Raw genomic sequence first — 23487 nt, 5'->3', positions numbered from 1 at the left:
AATATTGTCCAAAGGAAGGAATTTGTCCAAATAACATATACGCTCCCCCAAAGGTAAATATGATAGCTTGGATGGTTCTTTCTAATAATTTGCTTGCCTGGGACAAGCTAGAAAAGTGGGAATGGCAAGGACCAAATCAATGTCCCCTATGTAAATCCCATGATGAATCTCACTATCAGCTTTTTTTACAGTGAAATTATGTGGCTCATGTATTTTTTCTCTCATGACATATGTTTAAGCCAAAGTTGAGATGGGCGGGATCTTCCCCCAATGACGTTTTTCATGTTCTAGTGACACGATAAACAAGTTGCATCCTTTAGATCCCTCTTGTGCCTTCTTATTGTTGGAAGATGGAGTGCTCATAATCTCTATCTTTTCCAAAACAAGGCTATCATGCCAGAAAGGTATGTAGCAAATGTTGTTGTATTAGCACATATATGTAAGTCATACCTAAGCAAAAGCAATCCCAAAGGGAAAATCATAACTGGAATTGTTTACAAATATCCTTGGGGTTATTTCCACAGGGCTAACCAGGGTCACCCTGCTCAGTGTGGCATTGGTATAGTTTTTTACTTTAGCCACACCCAAATTATTTATTGTCGTCACTCTCTTGGTAGAGGTTCAAATGACAAAGCTGAATTTACAACATTATGATTTCTTTTGGAACTATCCCAAAAAAAGTCTTATCTAGATAGCAAGTTATGGGTGACATAAAATTGGTTATTGACTAGGAAAATAAGAAGGTTGAGTGAACATCCTAGGAATTGAAACACAATTTTCAAACATCGAGGTTGTAGCTAAGTATTTTAAACAAAACACTTTCTATCACATCCTTTGTGAAACAAATTTGGAAGTTGATAGTATTTCTAAAGAAGTCATCTCCTTGCCCACTAGTTCTTTGGGTAGCTATGAGTTTACAAATGGAGAAGAAAATCGAGACTATGGAGAGAAATGTCTCTTTCTAGTTATCTTATCATGAGACTTAAGATGTGGAGTTAATTTTTTCTCTTTCCATTTTGTGTGGATGTGTGTTGAATTTTATTTTTTGTTAGGAAGAATATTGTTTTTTGGTTGGTATCTGTGTGATATTGTACCCCAGACATGGTGACAAACTATGTATATTTTCGTCATATCACTATATATGATTCTTTTCTTTGGATTTTTTTTTGTAAGCTTGGCAGGACCATATCTTCATCATGTCGAATATATCACTCCGATCGGGGCAGGGAATTGAACTGGTGACTTCACATCAAGGAGTGTCTTAACAGAGCACGTGATCACCATCTATCCAAGACCCCATGAACTCTTTGGAAAAAAATATTATATAAAAATATTTACACTATTTTATAAATATTTTAACAACTATATAAATTAAATAGCTGAAATATGATGATAGACATCAAACCACTTATTTCATGATAAATCTCACATTACTAAATAAAAAATCATAAAAATTAACTAAATTATAACTTTATTATTATTATTATTCATAAAAAAAAATTATATATGAGTTAAACATGTATACATTAAAAAAGTATGTAACGAGACTTTTAACCATGAAGATTTATCCCCAATTTATAATGGAGATTCTTAACTTGTAAATAGACTTTATTACAAAGTCATTGACCAATACCATGGTTTACTAATACCACATGCCCAAAAAAATCATACTCATGTTCAAATGACACAATTTTATGTGATTATTTTTTAATTAATCAATTTAATTAAAAACACATAAAGGGAATAATTACTTTTGAAAGAAATATCATTCTTTGATTTATAGATACTATTATGAATATTCTAGAATATTTCCTAAAATTAAATCTTTACCATCCACCTAATAATTATTAATAATTAAATTAAATTTCTAAAAACCTTATTCCAAAATAAACACATCTATCACATAATTATTTTGCGTAACAAGGATTAATAGATACAGAGATATTCTTTCAAATCAAACTAATTTTTTTAATAATACTTTATAATTAATATTGAAAATATACATCTAACACATATATCTATTATAGGTTATAGTATAATAGTTTTTTATTTTTTATTTTTTTTAAATTATAATGTTAGTTATTTTTAAAATTATAATGTTCGTTGCTTATATATATTAATTGAATGAAATTTTTAAAAAATAAAAATAAAAATCTCAAAATTTTAAAATCTAATATAAGGAAAATAACCTAGAAGAATTGTCAATCCAACCCTTAAAGCAACTACAAGCCTATCTCTTGTCGGTCATATCATTTTCTTTGTCTCACTTTGCTGGTCCAATTCTTCCGAATATGCCCAACATTGAACTTAACATAATCTTAGAAACCCTTACACACCTTAAATGGACTCTTTATTCTTGTGCCTTAGTACATTGAGTGTCCTCCTTTCATATGCGCCTTGTTGTGCACTTACAAGCTCCTTCATTTTTAGGTGGACCGAAGTGCCCATGTAGCCATGTTGATGCCCTTGGTGACGCATCCACTAACCATCCATCTCCACTAATTGTGCCTACTCTATCCATCCAAGTCATCCCATGATCAATCAATCCATCTAGACAACTTGTCAATCCACCCATTTAACTCTTCTTAGTTGGTCCATACATCCAACTTATCTTGGTCATTGTATTATGTGTGAATACACCCAAATTATATAATTTTGTATGACCATGCCTAGTTCTATCTGAGATGATCTAGTTATGCCCAAGATGGAAGATATACCAAATGGAAGTGTGTCTATAAATATTGTCCCATGATTGTGATTCATGAATAATTGAGCCCAAAGGCACTTTGACCATCCGTTACAACCCTTTTGCATGAGATGCCAAACTCCATTGGTTTTTATATACTCTATGATGTCATGCTAATCAAGCTCTCTATGCCAATATTTTCCATCATGCATAGTGTATGTATATAGATGATATTTCCCATTGAAACCTTCTTTTCCTTTTCTCACAAATATCCCATCCAAACTTTCTTAATGCGTCTACTAGTTCACGTTGCCAATATCTACAATGCACCTTACCTATGAGTAGGGGCATCTAACTTTTCCACCTTGCCAATAGGCCAAGGCACCCAAAACCAACTCATTTAACACATCAACCTTTTTTCATGTCCGTCCATGCTATTCAATGGTCATTGAGATGATCATGTAATGGAGCCATGTGAAGTCACTCAAGATGAGGGTCTTACATCCTCGTCCACTAAAATTGATTTTCATCCCTAGCAGTATCCTTGAGAACCTATTTCTCTCACATTTGTTTTCCAAACTTATGCATCCATTCATAATTATCTCTTACAATTATTTTTCACCATTCATGCCAAAATCGCCATGCACTTGTGTATTATCTAGGCTTTTCCTTTGGAAAAGTGTATTTACCCAATTTATACCAACAATTCCGTTTGTTGCTATTATCTCTTGTCGTAGTGACTATAATATAAGATCAACAATGTTGTGACTACCAACTATGGCTACATTATGACCTTTATTAAGGATATTTTCAAAATGTTCTAGTGTTGCACCATCAAAACATACAAATGCATCACTACTTTGACCAACTTTGTATGCTTCTATACATTGAATATCATCAAGTATCAAACTAATTGGGTACTTCATTCATCCATTAAGCCCAATTTTTGAGAATGCGCTTCCCCATGCCCAAAAAATGATTTCTTCTCCACATTCAATCACCTTGTATAACCATCTCTAAAGTAATGTAGTTCACCACCTTCACTTCCATACTATTAAATCATCTTCAAAATGAATTTTCCAAGGCATATTTTATACAAGTGCACTAGGCTTCACAACTTACTCCTAGGTAATGATCCAGCCTATTGTGAATTAATGAGAAGAAAATGGTAGGCGACTACCAATTCCATTTCCAATATCTATACCAATAGTCAAACCATAATCCACCAAGCCACATGAAGAGTTTGGAATATCACCATAATTTTTTTATCAAAAATACATCAAAAGGGGCACATTCACACCAATTCTACCATCACTGTCTTCCAACGATATTTTTATTTCTAGGTCATATTTCCCACCGTCTTTTAAGGAGTGTTCCTCCACTTCTTTGGTCCTCACATACCAATGTTATTACACATCAACCATGTTAATATCTTGGTCTATTTTCAAGTGTGCCCAATATACATGTCCATCGTTTTATTGTCTTCCATGGAAAAATGTTCCATTATCTCCATCTACCTAGTTAAAACTTAAACATGTTGCTTATACAATAAAACATACACCAATGTAGCCACAATTGTCAGTAATTCCATTATGGTTTCAAGTCTAGTGAACCTTTAGTCTAGCTCCTTTAATGAATTACTATCCACTCAAGATTTCACAAGGCCTCCTCATAAAGCCCCACCTTTAGATTGTTCATTAAGACCAACACTTCCAAATTATCTACTATAAGGCTACTTGGCCTCTTAACTAGTTATAGGAATAATAGTTAATGAATTCATTCAACCATTAACTTCATGACACTTACTTACTATAGGGATGAGACATATATCCTCACATGAAAATATGGTCAAGAAATTTAAATGAGCTATAGATGCTACCTTCACCTTCCTCAAGAATCCTTGCCCCAAATTTACAATTCTAATACAATATCTAAGCTTCAAGGAAACTCCATCATCCATGCCATTCACCTTTTCCACTTTTGAGTTCAACGTATTTAAAGAAGTTTGTGCTAACTCAAGCTCGAACCCAATTGTTCTTGCAACATATTCCTTCATGAAGCCATGGGTCACCCCACTATCATGGCATCCACTAATATTACATTTAGTACTTTTGTACGATAGAAAATCCTTGCAAAGTATCACTCTTAGCTTATTGTGGCCTTTCCTTCTAATACAACACCTAGGACTTTAAAAACAACAACAAATGGTTTGTTTGCTTGTTCCCTAGTAGACAACTTCTACCTTAATGGATAATTATTTTCCTAATGATCATTTGCAAAAATCCAAAAAGAAATAGGATTACCTTTTTCCTTAGGAGTGTCTAGTTTTTTGGCCCTGTTCTTACCAAAATTCATAGATGGATTTGTTTTTCCTTTGTCTTTTCTTACTATTTTTGCCAAAATACTCTCTTGTGGCATTCTCACCAGTACTTGGACCACCTTTTTCATTTTCCTTGTAATAGAAAAACTTGTCTATTGTGTTGATCGCTACTTCAAGGGTTTTTTTGTTTTGATGTTATGGGTCGATCTGCACCCAAGGTTGAATTCCATTCATGGAGTAGATCAACCTATATTCTTTAGGCATGCCTTTGATTTCCAACATAAGGCCTAAAAACTCCATAATGTATGCTTAAGAGTAAAAAATTAAGTTTGAGCAATCTAAGATTGATTCCTTAGCCCAAACTAATTCTTTAAGAATGATTTCATATCTACTTAGTTTGCAATCTTCTTTATACTACAATCGATTGTTAAGTACTCTACTCAGTTTCTCCACTAAATATTTGTGGTACCTATGAAGGACATTGTTTCATTATTCCTCTTGGCTTCAAATAAACTTCCTTTCATCTACTAAAAGTATTGCTTGATAGATCCCAAGAAGAAATTTCCAAGTAACTTAACATTGTGGGTTTCATTGTATAGTTCTAGATCCTTGATCTTTATACTCATAGGAACCAACAAACTATGCCCACTATCTTTAATGTGTGTCATGACAAAGTTCAACAAGTCTTACATTGTTCTCTATCACTCACCAAAGTTGGTGTTCAAGGTTGTTATCATCATATATGTGGTATCTTAACATTTGTACATAGTAGTATTAAAGGTCTAGCACATATGGATCATCTCTTCCTCCAAAGATTCTACCTTCTCACCATACTTACAAAGAGAGATTGTTATTTTCTTGACATTCATTTCAAAAAATGCAAATTTTCCTCATTTTTCGAGTCTTTGGATCTTATCCCCCATTGATATCATGATTCATCTACATTTCACTCACTCAAATTCCTAGCAACTTGTCTGAATGGCTATTTGTTTGCTTTAAGTTCTAAGTCTATCACAATATATGCTTTGATACAACCCATCATGTTTGTGTAGTCTCCTTTTTTCCTTGCAAAATTGAGTTCAACCCAAGTATGTTTTGGCACCTAAGGTCAAGTGGAACTACTAATCCAGGTGGCTCCAGACACACTCAGAATTCATCAGTGGATTGAAAATAGCTCAAAAATAAAATTCTTTAGATTGAAGTGAAACCAGGACCAATCATAGTGCTTGTCTCCCTAGTTCCAACGGTGTGAACGAAACTCAAATCCAAGTTCGTATGCTCCATATATTCAAGGTCAAAGTTTTGGTCAAACTTGGCCAACTTGCAGGCTTGACGAGGCAACAAATTGATGTTTTGGCATTTTATTGATACTTGTAGATTGATTTCTATTCCGATGTAAAATTGAACAAAGAGTGTGTCTTATAAACTTTTGGCAAGTATGGGGGTGTTTGGGTCATGATTGGTCATGTAGTTGAGCATGTAATTTGCAAAGATGTATTATAGGCTTGCAAAGGATGCAAGTGTCAGTACATCACTTATGGCTTCGAAGGACAAGGGTGAAGGAGAAGGAAGTGTGACCTGTCAGGAAACTTGTGGTGTAGACAATGTAACACAACATTTGCATATTATGTTAATGCTTTTGGAGGACCAAAAGATCCTCAGTGGGGAGGAATGATCCAGGTGGCTCCAAATATGCTCAGAATTCAATAGTGGCTTGAAAATAACTCAAAATTGAAAGTCCTCATATTGAAGTGCAACCAAGACCAAATCGTAGTGCTCGTCACCCTCATTCCAACGATGCAAACATAACTTAAATCTGAGTTCATATGCTCTAGATATTCGTGATCAAAGTTTTGGTCAAACTTGGCCAACTGGTAGGTTTAACGAGGCAACAAATTGACCGAGACCTAAAGCACGAAATCCGGCCACTAGAATGAGCGAATTTGTTGAATAGTTAAGATGCCCAAAGACCCTTATTCTTGGCAAAATGGAAAAAGACCAATATGGTTCAAAAAATTTAAAATAAAAATAATTAAAATAGGGGGTGGGTTGAGCCCACTTGACCCATCCACCCCATTGGTCACGATATGTTATATTGTATTAAAAAATAAAAAACAGGTTAGCGGGCTACCACCCCTGCCACACCCCGCGCAATAGCATATATATATATATATATATATATATATATATCACATGTTAACAAGGCGCAACAACGTTGACCGTTGAGGCTAGGGTCGACGGGGGTTGAACCCACCCGGCCCACGTGGGCCGACCCCTAATGGGCGGCCCCAAAGAACACATTAACCGTTTGCTAGAATAGATCACAAGTGCATATGTATTGACCGCTGGTTGTAAAACAAAATGTGCCACCATATAACTCCAAATAAAATGTTACCTCCAAACTTTCCATAATCACCCAAATGTAAATATAATGTGTAGAATTAACTATCGTACCCTTTTTATATGTCAAAACATAACCACATGCCAATACGAGGGTGGGCAGGATTTGAGCCTGACCCACTCCCCACTTAATCTGTTGATCTACCAACATGCCAACGACCTATTCATTGTATACTCCACCAACCCTTTTAATATAAAAACCTTTAATTTCATTCGACTAGGCAACGAAGTGGAGGAGTAGATGATGGAACCATGATTTGCAGATATGTGGAACCATGAACAAGTAACGTACCAAGACATTGAAAAGATTTCCTTGAGGGCCAGAAGTTCCGATGACAAAATTTGTCAAGTTGATAGTAATTTTTGCACATTATCTCGCTAGGATTTCAACCGTGCAGGAAGAATCTCGATTTGAGCAGAATAAATTCAGGAGTCCAGTCATAAGGGATCTTTGGAGAATCCTGTGGAATCTAAAATATTCCCTTGGAGGTAGATTTTTGACTGAGACAAAATGATGTTAGCTTTATAGTCATTTTTCATAGAATTTCACAGGGAGCATAGTAGTGTGCTTAGAATCTTCATCTGAGCTACGAATTTTTCGGTCATCTTTAGGAAGGAATTTCTGGGGAATCTTCAAGATGCTTGAGGGTCTAGAATTTGACAGTGTCAAAAAGGGGCAAAGTTTATAGTTGTTTGTCATGATTTCACACCACGAATTCAACGGTCATGTCCATTTCAGCAGCTGAGCTTTTCATTTTTCAGCCATCTCCGAGAGTGGAGGTAAATGATGCAGTTATGTCGTGTTTTTCTTCTGATTTTCTGAGATGAGGTTTTTTTTGTTGAGATCCCTGATTACCATTATGTTGAGGGATACTTGTATGCCACATCTTATGAGAATTTATTAGCTTGTTATGCCGAGGAACACCCATTTGAGTGATAGTTCCTATAGGATGTCTTGTGGAGAGACATGCCCCTCTTATTGAGGGAATTTTCCCATATGAGTGAGAGTTCCTGAGAACATCTCGTGGAGATATATGACACTCTTGTTGAGGGAATTATCCCATATGAGTGAGAGTTCCTAAGAAGGTCTCATGGTGAGACATGTCACTTTGGTTGAGGGTATTCATCCTTGCAATGACAAAGACTGTGCCATGTACATCATCATCATCATCTTGCAATAATAATGAAGCGGCCTCCCCACTCTTGACACCAGGGCCAGCAAACATAACCCACACTCGGTGAATTTTGTTATCAATGTGTTTGTGTTTTTTGATTTTATGATTATCATTATGTTTCATCTTCTTTAAAGCATGCACATGTGGTCGTTTTATGCTCTTTTATATGCAATTCTACTAACATCACAAAAGTAAAAGATCTTGGTTAATTTCGGTAGCTGAAGATATCTGAATCAACTACCTTTCCTTGGCTATAGGGGCTTGGCCAACGTTCACCTATTATAATTAGACTATGCCTCTTCACCTAGGTTTTGGTTAGTTCATCCAACTCATCTAGGTTAGTTTGTGCAACTCATCTTAGGCTATCCATCTAACTTGTCTCATTCCATCTATCAACTTGCCTCGATTGGCATAGTCCCCACGCTTGTGCCCAAATTATTTGACTTTATTTGTCTACACCTTCATTTAAGTCTATCTAATTGTGACTAGATCCATACGAGTCTATCTAATTGTGACTAGATCCATATGAGTCTATCTAATTATGTTTGAAATTGTTTGAGTACATATGGTTGTGCCCAAATGCACCTAACTGTTCCTAGTGAATATCTATTAAATGGAGGCATGCATTATTAATGTGCTCCCAATTAGTGCATCCCATGATTGTACTCCATGGCTACTTGTGCCCAAAAACACTTCAACCATTCATCACAACCCCCAAGTGTGGGTCATCCAAATCCATTGTTCCATATATATTATAGACACTCAAGCTAATCAATCTGTATACACTAATATTGTTTATCATGCATAATGAATGTATGTGAATGAGGTTTCTTGTGGAAACCTTCTTTTCCTTTTCTTGCCAAGTATGAAGTTTCTCTTGGTGCATTTTACTAGTGTGAGCTGCCAATATCTGTGATGCACCCTATCACGAGAAAGGGTGCCCAACTTGATTGTGTTGCACCTTGATAATGGGCTAAGGCATCAAAACTGACTTGTCATGTTTTACCCAATATTTCTCCTTGCCCCCACCCTCATTATGGGGGCAAAAGACATCAACCTTCCATCATGTCTTTTTGTTCTTATCAATGACCATTAAAGTGACCTGTGATGGAGGCACCCAAAGCCACTCAAGATTAGAGCCTTACACTTTATCTATGTTGCAACTAGAGGAGCACTTGCATGACCTTCCTTTAAATTATTAAGGCTCAACTCCTCATGATAATGTGATAGGAAATTGCACCTTACAAGGTTGGTGTTTATTGGAAATATTGAGAGGAGAGGTGAATCAATATCTCACTTTTTCTTACAATTTAGTATCAAAACCATTAACCAATAACATCACATGAAAGGAACATAAGATATATATGAGCAATATTATCTCTATTATAAGGGAAGTTACAACTTTAGGTTTACTAGCTACAAATAGAAAGGCTACAACCCCAAGATATTTACCAACCATTATTGAAAAAAACTATAACCCATGTTATACCAACATTCACGGGAGAAAAATTACATTTCATATTACATGATGCTAGTAAGGTAATTCTCTTAAATTTCACATTAATTTTAAATTTTCATAATATTTATTTTACAGATATATTCACTTTTACTATTTTGGTAAAAACCTTGAAATGTTTGTGAAACATTTAAAATACATCGAAATAATACCAATTTTCTTATCCACATTTTTCTTTTCGAACCTTCTTTTTTAAGATAAAGTTCTAAATAACTTTTATTGCATATTCTACTTGCATTTACCCTTTCAAACCTTAAAAAACATACATTTGACTAGTTGTGATTAAATCCTTTCAAACCTTAAAAAACATACATTTGACTAGTTGTGATTAAATATTTTTATGATTGCTCCCATTCCACAAAATTCAATTGTATGGGACCAAACAACCTTTTGACATTACATATATGTCTAAGGTGAGGCAAACGAAATATATGTCTAACACGTATCTTCACAACTTCTTAGTTTTCGCCCACTGACACGTTTGTGGTGTCCCACTAATACCAACACATCCGTATAACTTTGTGAGCGATAAAGTAGTACACAATCCCACTCCTTTTATGCGAAATAGGAAAGTGGTGCCTCACTTTTACGTGAGATAGTCGAGATGTATTCACCATGGTACATACACAACTCATCTCTTACAAATGTTTTGATTTGATTAGGGACTTTGCCATCCCATGGGACCAACAAAAGTGTATTGGTGGGAACAAAATCCCTGCCCACCCATGAGATCATATACAATGCATGGGTGAGAATAGAGATCTTGCCATATTCATTACCCATGGTTGAATCAAAGACTTTGTCATCCCATAGGATCCTATAGAATGCATTGAAAGGCCGGAAGAACTTGCCATGGGTGGGATTATAGGTAGAGCGTTTTAATATTAGTATTTACATTAGAGCAGTTTAATATTAGTATTTACCTTTATTATTATAAGTGTGGGCATGGTATACAAATATTAGTATTTACATTTATTATTATAAGTGTGGGCATGGTATACACAGATAATTTTATGTTCTTAATTTTTTTTTAGAGCTTTTGGAGATGTAATGTATCCATTCAATCATGTTTTATATATTCTCCTGTACAAGGATCATTGCCATGGTCATGCCATGTTTGGAGCTTCGACCTTTAACATAGTCATATATTCAATAGAGTGGAACCTTAATTATAAGGTAACTAGAGAGGATATTTTTAAAGAGACTTAAGTTATAAACAATCCCCTTTTACACACTTTAGGGAATGCATTTACTGAGTTTATGATTATAAAATATAAAGAATTGTACTTTGGAGAAAATTGCTTTACCAATAAAAGTAACAACTTAACTCACCTCTGACAGACACATAGGTAGATATTCAATTAATTATAGTAAGGGAAAAAAGTAGAAAAGGTCGCAGTGTTATCTTTGAAGGTGAACACAAGAATCCAACCTAGAAAGCCATTTATAATAACATATCAGAAGGCATACTAAGAATATTTGGCAAGTTGTATGACAAGTCCATATGTTTTGGTAGCCTTGGTAACCCACACGAGGTGATTTGTGAGATGGTTTAGATGATGTATTAACGTGTAGGTGAGGAGGATAAAGGATGTCTTGTTAAGTAGGATTAATGCTTAATAAGGTGCTACATGGTAAAGCTTTGATGGAGTATGGAGCGACTTGGTAATGTGATAGATTATGTGTGTTATCTATTCAAAGGAAATAGTGTTGATAAGTGCATTGGAGATATGTGATACTTGACAATGGAGGGACATGATCTTAATTGACTATCATTTGTTGGCTTAGATAGATCATAGCATGGTTTCACATTAAACTATTACATGTCAAGTATGCTTGGCTTAAGAGAGGTGACAATAGGTTGCTTATAATTGGGTGGAAATGGCATAACATCACCTATGATGAAACAAACACTATGACATTTTATAGAGTTAAAGGTGTCTAGCTTGCATTTAGTCAAAACATGTCAATTAGGGACATTTTTGGTGATACAAATAGTTGATGATTATGCCTAAGTAATAAAGTTGCACTAGTATTACATAACAACTTAACTTCTTAAATAATATAAAATACTTAAAAAAAACTAATAAATTAAACATCCAACAACAAAACTCTTTGAAAAACTTTAATTATCTACCATTTATTTTTTATATCACATTTACACTAACAAAATAAAAAAATATTTTTACATTTTTCACCTAAACATAAAATCTAACACGACATCAATAATATTTTCCATTAAAATTTAAATCTTTCCCTAATAATCCTTAAGTATGACACCTTATTTAAATCACCCTTATCTATGTATCATATTTCTTTCATCTATTTACATATCTAACCTTCCTTCACTTATTATAAATAATTAAAAATGAGCATATGCATAATTAGATAAATATATAAATAATTAAAATTGAGTACAATCATGACAATAAATAATTATTTTATTAAAAATTAAAAAATTTAATGAATAATGGTAAAGCTAATTTGTTTTAGCTATACTTATGGATAATGTTACATTTATTGTAATATATTTTTAAATGTAATTTACATATTTTTAATAATTTTATCTAAAATATAATGAGAAATTAAAAAAATTATTTAAATTATAAATTTTGTTTATTAAAAATATATAATTTTAATGTTTTAATATTTTCCCCACGCATATTAATTTATATATTCATAAACAAATTATTATTTTAATAATAATTATATAACTAAATTCAAATAACTATTATAACTTCACTACCATCTTAATGTCCATTAAATTTGAGTTAACCAATATTTAAGTTTATTTTTTCACTATTCCCAAAGTTACCATTTAAAATATGTTTAATTTCAACTTCTATCCGGAGCACATTAACCATATTTAAGTTTTATCTTAATCATAAATTCTCATTATATCAATGCTTAATCATAAGTTCTCATTATATCTATATGTAATTTTTTAAATACTTTTTATTATTATCCTGAATTAAATTTATTTCTTTATACCATGATGAAGAACCATTATGAAGTTTGTGTGAATTGTCAACCTATTTGAAAAGCCGTTATAATTATGTTTATTAAATTTTTTTATATTATTTATGTTAATTTTTTTTTAGGATTTATTGGAAATTTTTAAAAGTTTAATTTAAAATTATAATTATAATAATTATTTTTTAATTAAATTTATTAAAAATGTGTTAGAGGGGAAAAGGAAACTAAAGTATTATATGAAAGTGATCAATTATACAGCTTGAGTGGGCCTAACGGTTAAGAGCATGTGTTTCCTCCTAAGAGGTCACAGGTTCAAAACCAGAGGGGGGTAGAGTATGTATGCCTTCGTAGACTTAGCAGTCAAATCGCTGCGCGGAGGTGGGTCCCTTGTCCCACAAACAAGGGGGTCGCATACACCAATTTGGTGTCTGGCTTGGCTGTGACCTTAAAAATGGATAAAAATGGATAATCTTGTCTTAACTAGTGCCAAGAAGAAAATGAACATTGTCACGATAAGAACTAATTCTCATGAGTTTCAAAGTGAAATTGGGCATTGATCAATTCCCAAAACACCTTGAGACTAAAGAGTCGATCACCTTTGCTATACTATTGGATTGAAGATGAAAAACACTTTCTCTTGGATTGTCTAGTTCTTACTCACATCCATTCTAGTTTTCAAAATCTTTGTTACGCTCCCAACCTAAACAATCTCAATTAATCTCTTACTTTCTTTAGGTCCAATAGACCATATTGAGTTAATCATCATCATCATTTAAATATTTTTATTTATTTTTTAATTTTTTAAATAATTATTTTATTAAATTTATAATTAAAATACAAACCATAAAATGTTTAATAATATTTAGATAAAATGTTTAAAATTTTTAGTGCGCTTGGTGGGGACATATCTCCCAAGTTTTCCACACTCTATGGCATAAACATTTATTTCTCAATGACACTTCCAAGGGAGCGCGGAGAAAGAGAAAAGAAAAAGGGGGTTTCTAGGTATAAAGGGGTATTTGTGGGATCCTTCCAAAAATGTATTTTTGAGCATTGCTTTAGAAAAGAGGGAGTTTTGGTATTTGTTTAAGAGGGAGTTTGGTACTATAAAAGTATACAATATAATATATAAAATACTCTCTTTGTGGGATGATCAAGTGGTTGGCATAATGGAATGTTATCCCTTCTATCTGGTTTCAAATTCATGTGGATTCTTGGCTCTTGCTAAGATATATCTGGCTTATGGGGCATTGTGTATACTCTTGGTATTATAGTGGAAATGGCTAGGTTTGATCTTGAGCCTTGCCAAGATTACTCCAACTAATTTCATCTTTCACTAATTCATCATATATATATATATATATATATATATATATATATATATATATATATATATATATATGTTGATGAGTTATCTTAAGTTAATTTCACTTAGTTGGCTTAGTTAATTCGAGTTGAGGGCCTAACTTGAGTCATGTAGAGTGGTTCCTAAATTTTAGGATCCTAGGTTGAGTCTAATTTGAGTTGTAATAGTTTGATTCAATTAAATTGAGTTAATATCAGTTAAACTAGCTCCAACTTGTTGGAGAAACTAGTAGGATGTCTAGCAGTGGGGTGCAACTTCATGTGTTCAACCCGTTAACTAATAAATCAACCATAATTAACTCATGCATGCATGAAATTTGAGTTACCCAATTGAGATTGGAGTTCAAGGGTAGTGTATTATCAGTTGTACAGGTGGTGCATGCAGTTAAAGAAGGGCCTATATGGATTGCACAATTCGGGATGGGGATTTCCCTAATTAATAGGGGGCTAATTCCTTGAGAATCAAAGCAAGGAAATAGGATCTTAGCAGGCAATAGAATTGGCTAAGTATTGGCCAAAGTTAGCTTGTGAGGCAATGAGATAGATTATACTTGTCCAGAGGTTGTTCATGTTGAACAAACATTGTATTTCTTCTCTATTTTTCTGATCTAATGTTATATACAAATAAGAAGGGGTTTTGAGCAGCAAGCTTTCCCCTTATATAAATATTTGAGCATATGTGATTGAATCTTGTCTCATGTTTATGTTGTGATTCCTTGATCGATTAATTGTTTCCATTGATGAGTAGAGTGGATTCAAGTATTTTATTTTAGCATATTACATAGATAGTCTAAATCTACAAGGAATTTCTACATGGTATCAGTGCAAAAATCACAATAGAAGAGAAGAATTCAAGTTTGTCTTTGCAGGTAAATCGAATTTGCAGGATCATTCTTAAGATCCAACATGATGTTGTTCTATGCATTAAGACTCGAGTATGCCATTGAGGGTAGCTTGAATTATATTGCTTGGAAGAAGTGTTGGAAGATAACGGGTTGAAGGAATTCATAAAAAATGATATTCCTAAGCCTCCAACAACTGATGCTTAAGATCTGGAAAGTGGAAGAAATTTGTTGCAAAGGCGAGGAGGATCATACTAGAAGTAGTTCGAGATCATATTGTCTTGAAACTCCACAAGAAGGATACCCCATATGCAATGTGGCAAGCCTTGAAAGACTTGTTTCAGAACAATAGTTACCACAGGAAGCTAGCACTGAAGGACAAGCTTTGGAAGATCAAAATGGAGAAGGGTGACACAATACCACAGTGTTTGAGTAGGTTCACCCAATTTTGGGATGAACTTGGGAGCATTGGTATTACAGTTGTTGAAGATGATATGGTAAGCCTATCACTTCTATTTATTCCCAAGAGCTGACACAACTACCGGGATTCGGTAAATGGGAGGGATAAACTACCAAATTGGGAGCGATTGTGGTCTGACTTGGTGCAAGAAGAGATCAGGTGAAACACCATGGATGGAACCTCATCCAAGCATGATGATGAAGAGAACTGTGCCTTGGGTGGAAAGGAAAATAAAGGGAAAGGGAAGAAATCCCAATCCAAAGGAGATTCTGGTGAGGTGGGAAAGAACAAAGACTTGTTGAAGATTAAATGTTTTCACTGTCATGCGTTGGGACACTATGCCATGAAGTGTCCACACAAGAAGGCCTACAAGAAGCCTTTAGGAGGAGCAGCAGGTGAATCTATACCTTCAAAATTCAAGTTGGATTTCACACTCATTGCATGCATGGTGACATTGGTGATGAGTAGTGTGTGGAATCTGGATAGTGGAGACTCATTCCGTATGATGGGAAATAAATATTTTTTAATTGACTTGGAGGAGAAGGACATCCAGATGCACATTGAGATGGGAGATGATGGAAGGTATAGCATGACCAGTATCAGTAAAGTTACTTTTCAGAGGGAGTCTGGTTCTCCTCTCACATTAAAATATGTCATGTATGTTCCAGGTTTGAAGAAGAATTTCGTTTTAGTTGCTATGTGAAGACTATGGCTATGATGTGATATTTAGAAAAAGAAAGGCTTTCCTTAGACATATCACCATGGGATGCATGAAGCGGATTGGGGTTTGGGTGAAGAGCCTCTACAAATTAGATGTAGAAGATTGTGTTACTTTGAACACAAAAGAAGAAAAGGTGCAAAGTCGAGACATTAATGAATTACGACATATGAGACTTGGCCATTTTCACCATGGAGCTTTTAAGATCATGCAACAAATTTCTATAGGACTTCCAAAGGGTGCAATAGAGAAGCAAGATACATGCAAAGGGTGTACACTAGGGAAGTACACCAAAGCCACCTTTCATGATGAGGACAATAGAGCACAAGCAGTCCTTGAAAGAGTTCACTTAGATGTGTGTGGACCCTTCTCAATAGACTCCATGACCAAGAACAAGTATTATGCTATATTTGTAGATGATTTATCATGTAAGTGCTGGGTTTTCTTCATGCGGAAGAAAAACCAGAAATTCTCCAAATTTTATGAATTTAAGGCACTTGTAGAGAAAGACATTGGCATGAAAGTGAAGGCTCTTAGGAGAAATAACGATGGTGAATATGTGTCGAATGAGTTCAATAACTTCTATGCATCAAAAGCCATTAGACGAGGGTTAGTATCACCCCATAACCCACAATAGAATGGGAGGTTGAGAGGAAGAGAAAAAGTATTGTGGGAGTTGCACAAACGATGTTGCATGATCAAGGCCTACCATTGCACTTATGGGTTGAAGCATGCAACAAAAATGTATATGTGCAAAAAAGAAGTCCTCATCAAATCCTCAGGATGAGTATACCAGAAGAAACCTTTTCAGGGAAGAAACTAAAAGTGTCACACTTTAGGATCTTTGGTTCATCAGTTTATTGTCATGTTTCAAAGAGATCACAGTTTACAGTTCATTATAAAAATAAATTAAAAAGAGGATCTTCTGCTATGAGATCAACCTTCCACTACGACATCAACAATGCCATAAGCTTGGGCTTATGTTGCTGACTTAAAAACATCTCTGTTCAGGTCCCGGAGAAAACAACCTACCTATTCTTTATTCATTCATCGAATGATAAATTACTACAAGTGAAGGAGATATACGATTGAAACAACGGAAGATCCAATATTTAAGAATCGTATCTAAGATGACTGGAAAATTTGAAACAAGACCAGATATGATTCGTTCATTATGGGCAAATCCATAACTTTCGGAGATCGAATCGATCATCAGTTCCCAACCATGGGGTGTAATTTTTCCACTGCGTGTACATTCCCATAATGATTCTGTTTCTTTGAAACAGAACCTTGTTGCTCCGCATCTTGGACGAGCCATCCTTTAGAAGGCGCTGTTAAAAGATCATCAATTCCTAATGAAATAGTTGTATCAGTAGCTTGTTGAAAACCCGAAGTCTTGAGTTGATCCAAGATATGCGATGTATACTAAGGAAATTGATTCCGTAACAGATGAAAAGAAAGCTCCATTATGGAGGGAAGACCTGGGCATTTAGATAGAAGCTATGGAACGATGGAACCTATGATTGCATAAGATCATATAGGAATCTTAATCATTCATTAGATAGGATGGCGAAATATGAAAGGAAAAAGATAGAGTTGACAAATGAGTTGGTCATATTTGTGGGGTACACTGATACGCCTCACAACTATCAAGTGTACCTGCCATCTCACAGGATGACAGTTGTTTGTAGAGATGTGAAGTTCGATGAAGAGAAGGCCATGAGATGTTCCCTTGAGAGGGAGCTTCATTTGCATGTAGATGAGGAGATTTTGGCTCCAAAAGAAGAACCTCAGTATGTTGTGGAGAAGCCATAGGAATAGGAGCAGAGAGTGGAAGCACCCACTAATGTAGAGACATCTAGAGATGGAAGGAAGTGCACTAGTGAAGCTGACAAATTATTGCATGATTCTAGAGGGAATGTGGGAGCACCCACAACTCAACATAGACAAATGAGGTCACCAAATCGGTACACTGGGTACATGGCTTTGATGAGTGAGCTAGTTGATATAGAACCATCCTCATTCGAGGAAGCAATGCAGAAGCCAGTATGGTTTGATGCCATGGTAGAGGAATATGATTCCATAGTTAGAAATAGTGTTTGGGAAGTTGTCCCAGGACCGCAAAAGGATTGAATGGTAGGTTCTAGGTGGATCTAGAAGGTGAAGCAAGTAGTAGATGGAAGCATTGAGAAACACAAGGCCAAATTTGTGGCGAAGGGGTTCTCTTAGGAAAAGGGACTTGATTATGAGGAGACCTTTAATCCAATAGCAAGGTACTCTTCTATCAGATCAATTCTAACACTTGCAGTGCATATGGGATGGGAGTTACATCAGATGGATGCGGAGACAACATTCCTCAATGGAGTGATTGAGGAGGAGGTTTATATTGAGCAACCAGAAGGATTTGATACCTTCGACAGACAGTCACATGTGTGTAGACTCAATCAAGCACTGTATGGATTAAAACAAGAATCTCATTCCCGGTACACTAGGATTAACATCTATTTCACCAGGTTGGGCTTCACCAAAAGTGAAGCAGATGCAAACCTTTACCATATTGTGGTTGAAGGTAAATTATTGATTATAGTATTATAGGTCAATGATTTAATTCTATCCAGTGATGAGAAGCTGGTCAAGTCTTGAAAAGAGGATCTTGCAAGAGAATTCGAGATGAAGAACCTAGGGCTCATGCATTATTTCCTTGGTATGGAGGTATGGCAAGGAGATGGGGAACTGTTTGTCTCTCAGGGAAAGTATGCCAATGAGATACTGAATAAGTTCCACATGGAGAGAAGAAAACCCATGGAGACTCCTCTAGCAGGGAATTGGAGCCAAGGAAGATGCTACTTTAGGTGAAATAGTGGAGGCTACTATTTACAGGCATATTGTGGGTCTACTTATGTCTTTGGTGAACACATGACCAACATGTGTTATGTAGTTAACCAACTTACTCAAGAAATGGTTAATCCAACTAAACTATATTTGAAGGTATCCAAATATGTGTTGTGATACCTCAGAGGGACCACTTAGTTTGGTCTTTGGTACAGGCGGGCATAGGGAGTGAAGCTACAAGGCTTCATAGATGCATATTGGGTGGGTAGTCAATCAGACATGAAGAGCACATCGGGAGGAATCTTTAATATTGGGTCAACAACAGTTTCTTGGTACAATAGTAATCAAAGATCAGTTGCACTCAGTTCAGTAGAAGCAAAATACATGGTTGCTAGTCAAGCAACTTGCGAAGCTATCTGGATGAGGACGATTCTTGTTGGGTTATTTGGTTAGATGATGGGTCCCACCGTGATTTACCGTGACAATCTGAGTTGTATCAAACTATATGAAAATACAATTTTTCATGATCGGTCCAAGCATATCGACATCTGGTATCACCATCTACGAGATTGTGTGCATAGGAGAATCGTGTTGTTGGATTACATTCCTATAGAGGAATAAGATGCAGGTATTTTGACAAAGGCATTGTCAAGATGAAAATTTGAGTTCCATAGAGGTAGGATTGGGGTAGCAGATAATCCCTTTCTTTTTGAGAGGGATTGTTGAAAATGGCAACAAGAAAATCCTGATTTAATTTTCCTTTGAATTAAATTAGGAGAAAATTGTAATTCCACATCACAAGACAACAAGAATGAGGTAAATAAGTTAATTTCACTTAGTTAGATCAACTAATTCAAGTTGAGGGCCTAACTTGAGTCATGTAGAGTGGTTCCTAAATTTTAGGAGCCTAGGTTGAGTTTAATTTGAGTTGTAATAGTTTAATTCAGTTAAATTGAGTTAATGTCAGTTAAACTAGTTCCAAATGTTGGAGGAACTAGTAGGAGGTCTAGTAGTCAGGTGCACCTTCATGTGTTCAACCAGTTAACTGATAAATAAACTATAATTATCTCATGCATGCATGAAATTTGAGTTACCCAGTTGAGATCAGAGTTCAAGGGAAATGTACTATCAATTGTATAATTTCCCGAGTTGTACAGGTGGTGCATGCAGTCAGAGAAGGGCCTATAGGGATTCACAATTCAAGATGGGGATTTATCTAATTAATAGGGGGCTAATTCCTTGATAAATAACACAAGTAAATAGGAGCTTGGCAGGAAACAAAATTAGCTAACTATTGGCCAAAGTCAGCTTGTGAGGCAATGAGGTAAATTATACTTGTGCAAAGATTGTTGAGTTTGAAAAATCATTATATTTCTTCTCTATTTTTCTGATCTAATCCAATATACAGATAGGAAGGGGTTTTGAGCAACAAGCTTTCCTGTTAGATAAATCTCTGAGCATATGTGATTGAATCATGTCTCATGTCTATGTTGTGATTTCTTGATCGATTAATTGTTTTCGCTGATGGGTAGAGTAGATTCAAGTCTTCTTTTTTAGCATATTACATAAGCAGTATATATATATATATATATATATATATATATATATATATATATATAATTATAATTATAATTTTCATTTTCCTTTTATTCATTATTTTATTTTTAATATTCATTTTATTTACAATTTTCATTATATATTATTCATTATGAGTTTTAATTTTTGACTCCATATAATGGTGACTTAAGAAGAGTTTTAACTTTTCATTATTTTTAAGTTTGAAAAATTTGAATTACTATTTTGGACTTGAGTAAATATTATTTTTTATAATATTAAATAGATTTTAAAATGATGAATTTAGAACAATATATTAATATTTGACTATTTCTATTTCATTTATGAATTACAAATCAATGTATAATCTAAATAAAATTTATACCATTTACAACATTTACAAATTTGAATCCAGTACTATTTTAATGTTTGTTGCTTAGTATTTTTTTTTGTAAGTAAGATGCATTTATATTAAACTTGCAAATTTAGAAAATCATACAAAATTGATAGGTATTGTCAAATTGACTGATAGCTCGACCACTGGAAAAATATTTCCATCTTAGGCCGTCTGTAATATCTAATTCACTTCACCCTAGCGGCTTTTGGACTAGCAATATTTAAAAAATTTGTGGCAAAACGCCCCTTGAAGGGGCTACTAGAGAGACTATTTCTTGACTGACTCCTAAAACCCTGAGCATAATGATTCAGATGATAAGCCCATAGGGTAGATAACCAAAAAAGTTGACCAAAAATCCACATCATGAGCTTAGTTGGGGTGGATCAATCCTCATCAATTGTGATGGGCTTCTCTGGTGACTCGTCTGTAGGCTCGCCATCAGTTTTTTCTTGGCTAACAGAGGCACCTCCAAGCTCCATCTCGATGGATGGTTCACTCTAATTCTCATCTTGAGTATATGCACCCCGACACTTGAGAAGCTCGTAGTGTGGCGAATATTTAGTGACAAACTTCCTATAATGAATTGTTTCAACATAGACAATAAATTTATCATTTAGCATATCCAATTTTTTCCTCCAAATTCTGTCTTGCCTGGATGTTCTCCTGAATTTCTAGACCCATGATGGTATTCATGTTCTAGATGAGTTCAGTAGCTTGACTGAAGAGGTTCTCGCTTGCTTTGGTGAGGCTTGTGTGTAGGATCCACCTGAACACTGCATCCTCCTATGTGTCTATATGTCTCTTGATTTTCGTGGCTTGCTCCTCCAAGTGATTTATGTGATTCTAGATCTCCTCAGGGATGGTATTGTGGCAATGTATAACATCTTGTCATGTGGTCATTTCAACCCTGGTTCTCGGCCTCATGTCGGATTTCCGCCATTGATCCATATTTCAACCTCTTGTGTGACGACTTCTTAAGGGGCCATGACTAGAATGAAGTGTGCGATCTGTTAGGGTCCTATAATATAGGAATCAAAGTGTATTTTCCTCTTACTATTCATCCAGGAGGTTTGCCACACTACTATGAATTTGCTGTGAAATTTAGTGTTTTTGTCATCATTTGAAAAAGTTGTTTCCGACCAAATGGATCTGCGTTTTTGAAAAATGAAAGAGGTTTTTTCCAATAATGGGCAAAAAAAAAAAATCCTTCATTTTCTTCATAGGTGTCATATATTGGAAGAGTCGAATGCATCTTTATAGCCTTATTTTCAGGTTTTGGCATTTCTGGTTTTAGTTATGATGTTTGTATGCATATTGTGAGTAATTTGAGAAACATTTTTGGAAACTGAGAGAGGTTTATCTCAAGGACACTATCATCTACAAAAACCTCTCTTAGTTTTGTAATATATTGCTAGATTCAAAATATATGATCTCGTCTTTGAACCCTATGTTTCCAGAAATTCGGTGCACTCTGCTGCGCAAAAATATGAGTCAACTCTATTTTGGAAAATTTTGAAACTTGGAGCTTCTAGAGGTCATTTGAGTTGTTGGATAAATTTTCATAAGTTAAAATCATGTATTTTGAGATGTTAAACAAAGATGCTTGTTTGAGTTGATGTTTCTAAATTGCATTAGTCATGATATTACAGTTCCTTGTTTTTTCCTACATATCAGGTGAAGATGCATTTCATCTGGACCATTCAACTTTTATGAAGTGAATTTGACCACATAAAGTGATAATTCGAATTCCTATTTGTATTTAATGATGTAAAGACATGAAACAGGGGGTTGGGCAAATTGGAGAGGAAAGAACATTGTGCGTTTTGTAATTTTTTTCTGAGTTTTAATGAAATTGGTGGATCAGTAGTACCTGGTTAAATCATTTCAGAGAATAATGTGATTCATCTCTCTAATGTGAGTGTTTCCTATTTTGTGTGTGTTATATTTCTTCCTATGATGTTTAAATGAAAACATTGTTTTAGAATTCATCTAGTTAATGGTGCTCTGTTGCAGTCATTTAGACATTCTATATGTCTTTTACACCATAATCATTTTAAGATTCATACATTGTTTGATGCCTTGAGATGGTTATCTACTTTCTTTATTCTTCTCAAATCTGCAACTATTAATTGGCATAAGGAAGTTTTTCTATCTTGCCTCTGAACAAATTTTCCCAATTCACTGAGCATCCACCACGTCATTGATCTCATATTTTCACCAACTTCATGCCCAATGGATTTCTCTCT

This window comes from Pinus tabuliformis, chromosome J (genome assembly GCF_031772625.1).
Source record: "Pinus tabuliformis cultivar Carrire ecotype Pingquan chromosome J, CPIR1, whole genome shotgun sequence".
Taxonomy (NCBI): domain Eukaryota; kingdom Viridiplantae; phylum Streptophyta; class Pinopsida; order Pinales; family Pinaceae; genus Pinus; species Pinus tabuliformis.
This window is presented reverse-complemented; position numbering follows the sequence as displayed.